Source organism: Gopherus flavomarginatus, chromosome 23, assembly GCF_025201925.1.
Source record: "Gopherus flavomarginatus isolate rGopFla2 chromosome 23, rGopFla2.mat.asm, whole genome shotgun sequence".
Classification (NCBI taxonomy): Eukaryota; Metazoa; Chordata; order Testudines; family Testudinidae; genus Gopherus; species Gopherus flavomarginatus.
Window position 1 is genome coordinate 14,680,046 of NC_066639.1, and position 8,632 is coordinate 14,688,677.

The 8,632-nt window shown below is 49.7% G+C and overlaps 2 non-coding genes across 2 annotated transcripts; both read left to right on the forward strand.

Moving 5' to 3' along the window:
• Positions 1–3,256: 3,256 nt before the first annotated feature.
• TRNAQ-CUG (transfer RNA glutamine (anticodon CUG)) lies at positions 3,257–3,328 on the forward strand. The gene has a single exon. It is a non-coding gene; the product is annotated as a tRNA-Gln (tRNA).
• A 4,030-nt stretch (positions 3,329–7,358) lies between these two features.
• On the forward strand, positions 7,359–7,431 carry TRNAK-UUU (transfer RNA lysine (anticodon UUU)). Its single transcript has one exon. It is a non-coding gene; the product is annotated as a tRNA-Lys (tRNA).
• Positions 7,432–8,632: the final 1,201 nt, after the last annotated feature.

Here is an 8,632-nt window from a genome sequence, read left to right on the forward strand (position 1 = left end):
ACCCCCTCTATCTATCTAACCCCATCTACCCCCTCTATCTATCTATCTCTCCCCATCCATCTATCTATCCATCCCCATCAACCCCCTCTATCTATCTATCTATCCCCATCCACCCCCTCTATCTATCTATCTATCTATCTATGCCCCTCTATCTATCTGTATGTCCCCATCCACCCCCTCTATCTATCTATCTATCCCCATCTACCCCCTCTATCTATCTATCTATCTCTCCCCATCCATCTATCTATCCATCCCCATCAACCCGCTCTATCTATCTATCTCTCCCCATCCATTTATCTATCCATCCCCATCAACCCCCTCTATCTATCTATCTATCTATCTATCCCCATCCACCCCCTCTATCTATCTATGCCCCTCTATCTATCTGTATATCCCCATCCACCCCCTCTATCTATCTATCTATCCCCAGACACCCCCTCTATCTATCTATCTATTCCCATCCACCCCCTCTATCTATCTATCCCCATCCATGTATCTATCCATCCCTATCTACCCCATCTATCTCTCTATCCCCATCCACCCCCTCTATCTATCTATCTATCCCCATCCACCCCTCTATCTATCTATCTATCCCCATCCACCCCCTCTATCTATCTATCTATCTATCCCCATCCACCTCTTCTATCTATCCCCGTAGCCCCCTCTATTTATCTATCTACCTAGTCTCATACACCCCCCTCTATCTATCCCCATACCCCCATCAGCAGGTAGCTCTTTCTTACTCTCCTATGCGTTACCAGTTCTCCTGTATGGGCTGTCGGCTCAGAGGTCGGTAGGGGCAATGAAAGTTTTGTGTCGCTGTCCCATTCAGGGTATCGGGGTAGGGGTACCAAGGGGGAAAAAAGATTTAGCTCTTCACTGAAGACACTTTGTTCTACTGAGAGTTGACTTCAAGAGTCAACTTCCAGAGTTGACTTCAAAGTCCAGCGTGCTAACCATTACACCACAGCACCCCGCAAACTGCAGCAGCCTACAAGGGTGAGGAAGCCCCAGCTGGTGTTGGGTTTTGGCACTAGGAACACTCTCCTGTACCATGAATACTGCTGCCGTTCAGGGTTGCCCCATCTCCAAGGAGATCTGTTAGAACTGGGAACGGTCCAGAGAACAGGGATCTGCAACCTTTCAGCAGTGCTGTGCTGAGTCTTCATTTATTCACTCTGATTTAAGGTTTCGCCTGCCAATAATACATATGAATGTTTTTAGAAGGTCTCTTTCAAAAGTCTATAATATAGAACTAAACTATTGTTGCATGTAAAGTAAATAAGGTTTTTAAAATGTTTAAGAAGCGTCATTGAAAATGGAATTAAAATGCAGAGCCCCCCGGACCAGTGGCCAGGACCCGGGCAGCGTGAGTGCCACTGAAAATCAGCTCGTGTGCTGCCTTCAGCACCCTTGCCGTAGGTTGCCTACCCCTGGCCCATGTGATAGACCCAGGCCAGTTGGGAACAGCAGAGTAGTAGAAGGCAGATATACTGGCCACTGGATAAGCAGTTTTCTGTTCCCTGAGTGACCAGAGCAAGAGCTGCTCCAGGCTAATGAGAACACCTGACTCCAATTAACCTGCTAAGAGTCAGGTGAGGCTGTTAAGCACCTAACTCTAATTAAGGCCCCTCGGATGCTATAAAAGGGCTCACTCCAGTCAGGCTAAAGGGAGCCAGAGGAGAGGAAGTGTGTGTGAGGAATTGAGACTGAGTAAGCATACTGCTGCAGGACTGAGGAGTACAAGTGTTATCAGACATCAGGAGGAAGGTCCGGTGGTGAGGACAAAGAAGGCATTTGGAGGAGGCCATGGGGAAGTAGCCCAGGGAGTCATAGCTGTCACACAACTGTGCCAGGAGGCACTCTAGACAGCTGCAGTCCACAGGGCCCTGGGCTGGAATAGAGGGTGGGCCCGGGTTCCCCCCAACACCTGATCGAACACAGGAGGAGTTGACCTGGTCTGTGGCTTCTACCAGAAGGGAAGGTCTCTGGGCTGTTTCCTGACCCACAGGGTGAATCTGTGGGATGAGCAAATCCGCCAATAAGCACAGGACCCACCAAGGTAGCGGAGGAACTTTTGTCACACCTAGAGCAATGATTCAGAGCATTAATAAGACTGGGACTCTTCATCTTAGAAAAGAGACGACTGAGGCAGGATAGGCTAGAGGTCTAGGGTTGGAGAAAGTGAATAAGGAAGTGTTACTCACTCCTTCCCGTAACACACCAGCCAGGGATCACCCAATGAAATCACTAGGCAGCAGGTTTAAAACAATTTTTATTTGTTTTATATGTGTATTTCTTCACAGTCAACCCGTGGAACTCATTGCCAGAGGCTGTTGTGACGGCCAGCAGTATAACAGAGTTCAAAAAAAGAACTAGATATGTTCCTGGAAGATGGGTCCATGAATGGCTATTAGCCAAGAGGACCAGGGCCACAGCCCCATGCTCTGGGTGTACCTAAGCCTCTGATTGCCCCAGCTGGCACAGATCCACAGGGTCTGGTCTATGCCCCAGGCCCTTGGGAGTGACCTTTTTAGTGCATCAGGCTTCAAGGACCCACAAAGGGAAACTGAGGCACAGACCGGCTTCACCAGAACACTACCAAAAATTCCCATTTCATCACACCAGGATCCACAGGTTCGGTCCTGTCGGGGGTGCCATCAGGGCTTAATTTGTGCTGAGGCCAAGCCCCCACTCCTCTCGGCTTGGCAGGTCACAGCCCCAGCACCTCTGGGCTCCTGACCAGCAGCTGCCGCGCTCCGGCCGCCCAGTTCTGAAGGCAAAACACAGAGCCGCAGAGGCAAGGGTGGCACAGTACGGCATTACTTCCCTTCCTTGTGCGCTGCTGCTGGTGGATCTGGGTGCCCGGCCCACAGCCGTGGTTCTCCAGTGGTCATGGGCAAGAGGCGAGGAGTGTTGCTGACCTGTGCGGGGAGGCCGCGAAAAGGAGCCTGGGGCAGTGCGTGAGGAGGCAGTGGTGCCATTTTCCCAGAGGCTGGTCCTGCTTGTGGCCCTCCAACCTGGCCGCATTATTCCAGCCGTGGTTGCACCCAGGTCACCAAGAGTCGTTTGATCGGATAAGCACTTGGGGCGCACGGTGTCTGAGCAGCACCCACTGGGTAGTGCTTTGTTAAGATCATTTTCCTTTGTTGTCTTCAGTGCCAGGCTGGGCCAACCCCTGGCCAAGCACCCCAGGGTGCATAGCACCCTGGCAGAGCAATCATTGACAGTGCTCTGGAAGGGCCATCCATCAGCTGGTTCCATGGTGTAATGGTTAGCACTCTGGACTCTGAATCCAGCGATCCGAGTTCAAATCTCGGTGGAACCTGGGCAAGATAACTTCTGGTTTTCATCCTTGGTGCAAATTTTTTGCATCTCACGAAGTGGGGATTCAACCCTGCTCCTGCTCTAACAGATCTGTGAGTCTATTACGTCTACACTACAGGCTAAATTCGAATTAGCTTAAACCGATTTTATAAAACAGATATTATAAAGTCGATTGTGCCCGTCCACACTAGGCACATTAATTCGGTGGTGTGCGTCCGAGGTCCGAGGCTAGCGTCGATTTCTGGAGCGGTGCACTGTGGGTAGCTACTGGAAAAGAATGAGGCCAATAACGTCGATTTGTGTCCACACTAACCCTAAATTGATATAGTAATATCGATTTTAGCGTTACTCCTCTCGTTTTGTAGGAGTACAGAAATCGATTTAAAGAGCCCTTTAAATCGATATAAAGAGCAGTGTAGTGTGGACGGGTGCAGCGTTAAATCGATTTAATGCTGTTAAAATCAGTTTAACAGCTTAGTGTGGACCAGGCCTATAAGGTGCCACCGGACTTTTGAAACTTTTCTTTGAGCATTTTACTTCCAGGAGCCATTTTCCGCCCTGTAGAGCTCCCTGCCTCCTGTTCTTGTCCGCTCTTCTCTTCTCTCCTGTGTTTTCCTTTCCCTCTTTCTCTCATATGGGGCCTGAAACAACAGCGTCTCTCAGTTATGTACAAGGGGCCTACATCCTTAAGTGAGTAATAGGGGCAAAGAAAGAAAGAATAGACAGATAGATACAGCACCAGACATATAGAAAGAAAGGAAGGGCTGTGACAGATTAGCCATCATTAGAAAAAGATGGTTAGCTATGGAGATGGGTGGATAAATACCATCAGGAACTGATCGATGTAAGCTGTCGCGGAGTGTGGGGGAGTCCGGGCCCTGCACCCCTCTTCCTGGGGACTCACCGTGACTCTCAGCCAGGCAGAAAAACAGAAGGTTTATTAGACGACAGGAACACAGTCCCAAACAGAGCTTGTAGGTACAACCAGGACCCCTCAGTCAAGTCTTTCTGGGAGGCAGGGAGCTTAGACCCCAGCCCTGGGGCTCCCTCTGTTTACCCAGCCAGCTCCAAACTGAAACCCTCTCCAGCCGTCTCACCCCCAGGTTCCCCCTCCAGCCTTTGTCCATTTCCCCAGGTGTCACCTGGCCCCAAGCCCCCTCCTGGGCGCTCATGTTTTATGCTCAGGCATCCTCCCTTAAGGAGGGTCTCCCATCCCACACACAGTCCCAGTAAAACTCCCCTACAACAATCCTGGGTCAATACTCCCCACTCCCTGCTGCATTGCATATGCCATCAGAGAGAAATAGATAGATAGAGGGGGTATATTGGGATAGATAGATAGAGGAGGTGTCTGGGGATGGATGGATAGATAGAGGGGGTGTATGAGGATAGATATATAGGTGGGGGGTGTCTGGGGATAGATAGATAAGAGGGAGTGTCTGGGGATAGAGATAGATAGATAAGAGGGAGTGTCTGGGAATAGATATATAGATGGGGGGTGTCTGGGGATGGATGGATGGATACTTAGATAGAGGGGGTGTCTGGGGACAGATAGATAAAATACTATCATAAATAGAAAGAAGTGATAGATTATATGCTGGTAGATATAATAGACCTTAGAAAAGGATGGCTGATTGGTAGATCCCATTAGAAATAGAGAGCTAGATGCCATCAGAGAGAGACAGAAAATGAAGAGAGAAGACGGATGCTGATAGAATAGAGGCCATTGGAAAAGGAGAGATCGGTTGGTAGATTAGATACCACCAGAACTATATAGAGCTAAGGCAGGGAAGAAGGGAAGACATAAATGATATGCTGATACAATAGATGGCATTATTAGAAAGAGATGGTCAGATACATAGATTGATAGACACTGTCAGAAATACGGATCTGCCATCAGAGAGAGGGGGAAATTGATAGAACAGGTCAGTGGCTTCCTCAGGAATTGAAATGGGGGGTGGGTGTTTGAATTTACAGGGGGGGTGTCAGGGCTGATGAGGGGTGAGACTGTGAGGGTGAAGGGGGGAGCTGTATGGCACCATAGTAAAAACTGAAAAATGTTTTAAGACCATTTTATTAGATGTAACTCATGCTTTGAAATCATCACACAAATAGTTGGCTACTCAAGCCTTCTGTGAAGCGCGACATCTACGTCCTTCTTGGTTTCTTGTATATATTATATATATTATAATATAGTATATTCATATATATTCTATATGTATATCTGTATAATAGGTATAGAATGTTTTGTATTAGAATAATTTGACATTTCTTTTCAATAATGCCAAAACATTAGAATAGAATAGAAAAGAAAATTTGGACTGGAAGAGGCCCCAGGAGGTCATCTAGTCCAAGCCCTTTACTCATACAATAAGAACAACAACATTTCATTCCCTCCTTCCGTGCAGTCAAGTGGTTTGTAACCCAACCCCAGCCAAAATCTATCACTCGGGCAACACAGCTCTGTTTGCTGGAAACCCAGGTAGATTAGATGTGAGTGTAAGGCTACGTCTACACTACAGGATGAATTCGAATGAGCTTAAACCGATTTTATAAAACAGATATTATAAAGTCGATTGTGCCCGTCCACACTAGGCACATTAATTCGGTGGTGTGCGTCCATGGTCCGAGGCTAGCGTCGATTTCTGGAGCGGTGCACTGTGGGTAGCTACTGTAAAATAATGAGGCCAATAACTTCGATTTGTGTCCACACTAACCCTAATCCGATATAGTAATATCGATTTTAGCGTTACTCCTCTCATTTTGTAGGAGTACAGAAATCGATTTAAAGAGCCCTTTAAATCGATATAAAGAGCAGTGTAGTGTGGACGGGTGCAGCGTTAAATCGATTTAACGCTGTTAAAATCGGTTTAACAGCGTAGTGTAGACCAGGCCTAAGGCTACGTCTACACTACAGAGTAAATTCGAATTAGCTTAAACCGATTTTATAAAACAGATATTATAAAGTAGATTGTGCGCATCCACACTAGGCACATTAATTTGGTGGTGTGCGTCCATGGTCCGAGGCTAGCGTCGATTTCTGGAGCGGTGCACTGTGGGTAGCTACTGTGAAATAATGAGGCCACCCTATCCCTAATCCGATATTGTAATATCAATTTTAGCGTTAATCCTCTCGTTTTGTAGGAGTACAGAAATCGATTTAAAGAGCCCTTTAAATCGATATAAAGAGCAGTGTAGTGTGGACGGGTGCAGCGTTAAATCGATTTAACGCTGTTAAAATCGGTTTAACAGCGTAGTGTAGACCAGGCCTAAATAAAATCTGAACCTGAAGCCTTTCCCCTCAACCCCAGCTCATCACTGGCTGTCAGGGAGAGCTCATTCAGCCTTCGCTTACAAATCATCATTTGAAAGTATTAGGTTGGCCAACATCCCGGAAACGAATGCACTGACCATTGTCATAAAAACAACAGCTGTATAAGGAAGCTAGTCCATGTACATCCTTTTGCAGACACGCCTGTCTGATCAGACACTGTATATGCCTTTAAAGTGTGTATTAACGTTTCAGTTTCAATTCAGATTTCGAAACCGTCACTAAATTGGCATGTAACTAGTTCACAAAACTGCGGGGGGGGGGGGGGTGTTGGGGAAATTTGGGGGGGGGTGTAGGGAAATCCCTGGAACAGATGCCATTAGAAGAGGTAACATAGGGGGAGGAATTGGCTAGATTAGCCGCGGCCAGGGAAGGAAGTGGGGGCTGGCTGGGGAAGCAGAAAGCCCCCCCGGATGGAGGTGGAGGGTAATAGGAGCCTATATAAGAAAAAGACCCAAAAAATTGGGACTGTCCCTATAAAATTGGGACATCTGGTCACTCTACCCCCAGATCTCTAGCCAGGCCTGGATGGACAAGGGAGGTGCAGGGGGGGGCTAGATGAAGCGCCCCTGCTCGTTCAGACACACACTAAGGGCTTGGGGGGGGACCCCCAGCAGGAACAGCTGATCAGTGAATCCCAGGGGCTGGGAAACAGGCGGTGTGATGCATGACCCGCCTGCGGCAGGCTGAGCAGCAGAGAGCCCGGATAGCTCAGTCGGCAGAGCATCAGACTTTTAATCTGAGGGTCCAGGGTTCAAGTCCCTGTTCGGGCGGGTCTCGCTTTTGGCAAACGAGTCACCTGCGGCGTTTTGAGCGGGTCACAAGCGGCTGCTTACTTCCTAAAAATGGCTGCGAGTCCCTGTGTGTGTGTGTGTGTGTCCCAGGGGTGTGGGACTGGTCACAGGGGTGTGTGTGTGTATCCCTCAGGGGCTGATCACAGGGGCGTGTGTGTGTGTGTGTGTTAGTCCCAGGGGCTGGTCACAGGGGTGTGTGTGTGTGTGTGTCCCAGGGGCTGATCACAGGGGTGTGTGGATGTGTGTGAGTCCCAGGGACTGATCACAGGGGTGTGTGTGTGTGTGTGAGTCCCAGGGGCTGATCACAACGGGTGTGTGTGTGTGTGTGTGTGAGTCCCAGGGGCTGGTCACAGGGGTGTGTGTGTGTGTGTCCCAGGGGCTGATCACAGGGTGTGTGTGTGTGTGTGTGTCCCAGGGACTGATCACAGGGGGGTGTGTGTGTGTGAGTCCCAGGGGCTGATCACAACGGGTGTGTGTGTGTGTGTGTGTGTGTGTGTGTGAGTCCCAGGGGCTGGTCACAGGGGTGTGTGTGTGTGTGTCCCAGGGGCTGATCACAGGGGAGTGTGTGTGTGTGAGTCCCAGGGGCTGATCACAGAGGTCTGTGTGTGTGTGAGTCCCAGGAACTGATGACAGGGGTGTGTGTGTGTGTGTGTCCCCCAGGGGCTGGTCACAGGAGTGTGTGTGTGTGTGTGTGTGTGTGAGAGAGAGAGAGTCCCAGGGGCTGATCACAACGGGAATGTGTGTGTGTGTGTGTGTGTCCCAGGGGCTGATCACAGGGGTGTGTGTGTGTGTGAGTCCCAGGGGCTGAACACGGGGTGGGGGGGGTGAGTCCCCCAGGGGCTGATCACAGGGGTGTGTTTGTGAGAGTCCCAGGGGCTGATCACGGGGGTGTGTGTGTGTGTGTGAGTCTCAGGGGCTGAACACAGGGGTATGTGTGTGTGTGTGAGTCCCCCAGGGGCTGATCACAGGGGTGTGTGTGTGAGAGTCCCAGGGACTGATCACAGGGGGTGTGTGTGTGTGTGAGTCCCAGGGGCTGAACACGGGGTGGGGGGGGGTGAGTCCCCCAGGGGCTGATCACAGGGGTGTGTTTGTGAGAGTCCCAGGGGCTGATCACGGGGGGGGGGTGAGAGTCCCAGGGGCTGATCACAGGGGTGTGTGTGTGTGAGAGTCCCAGGGACTG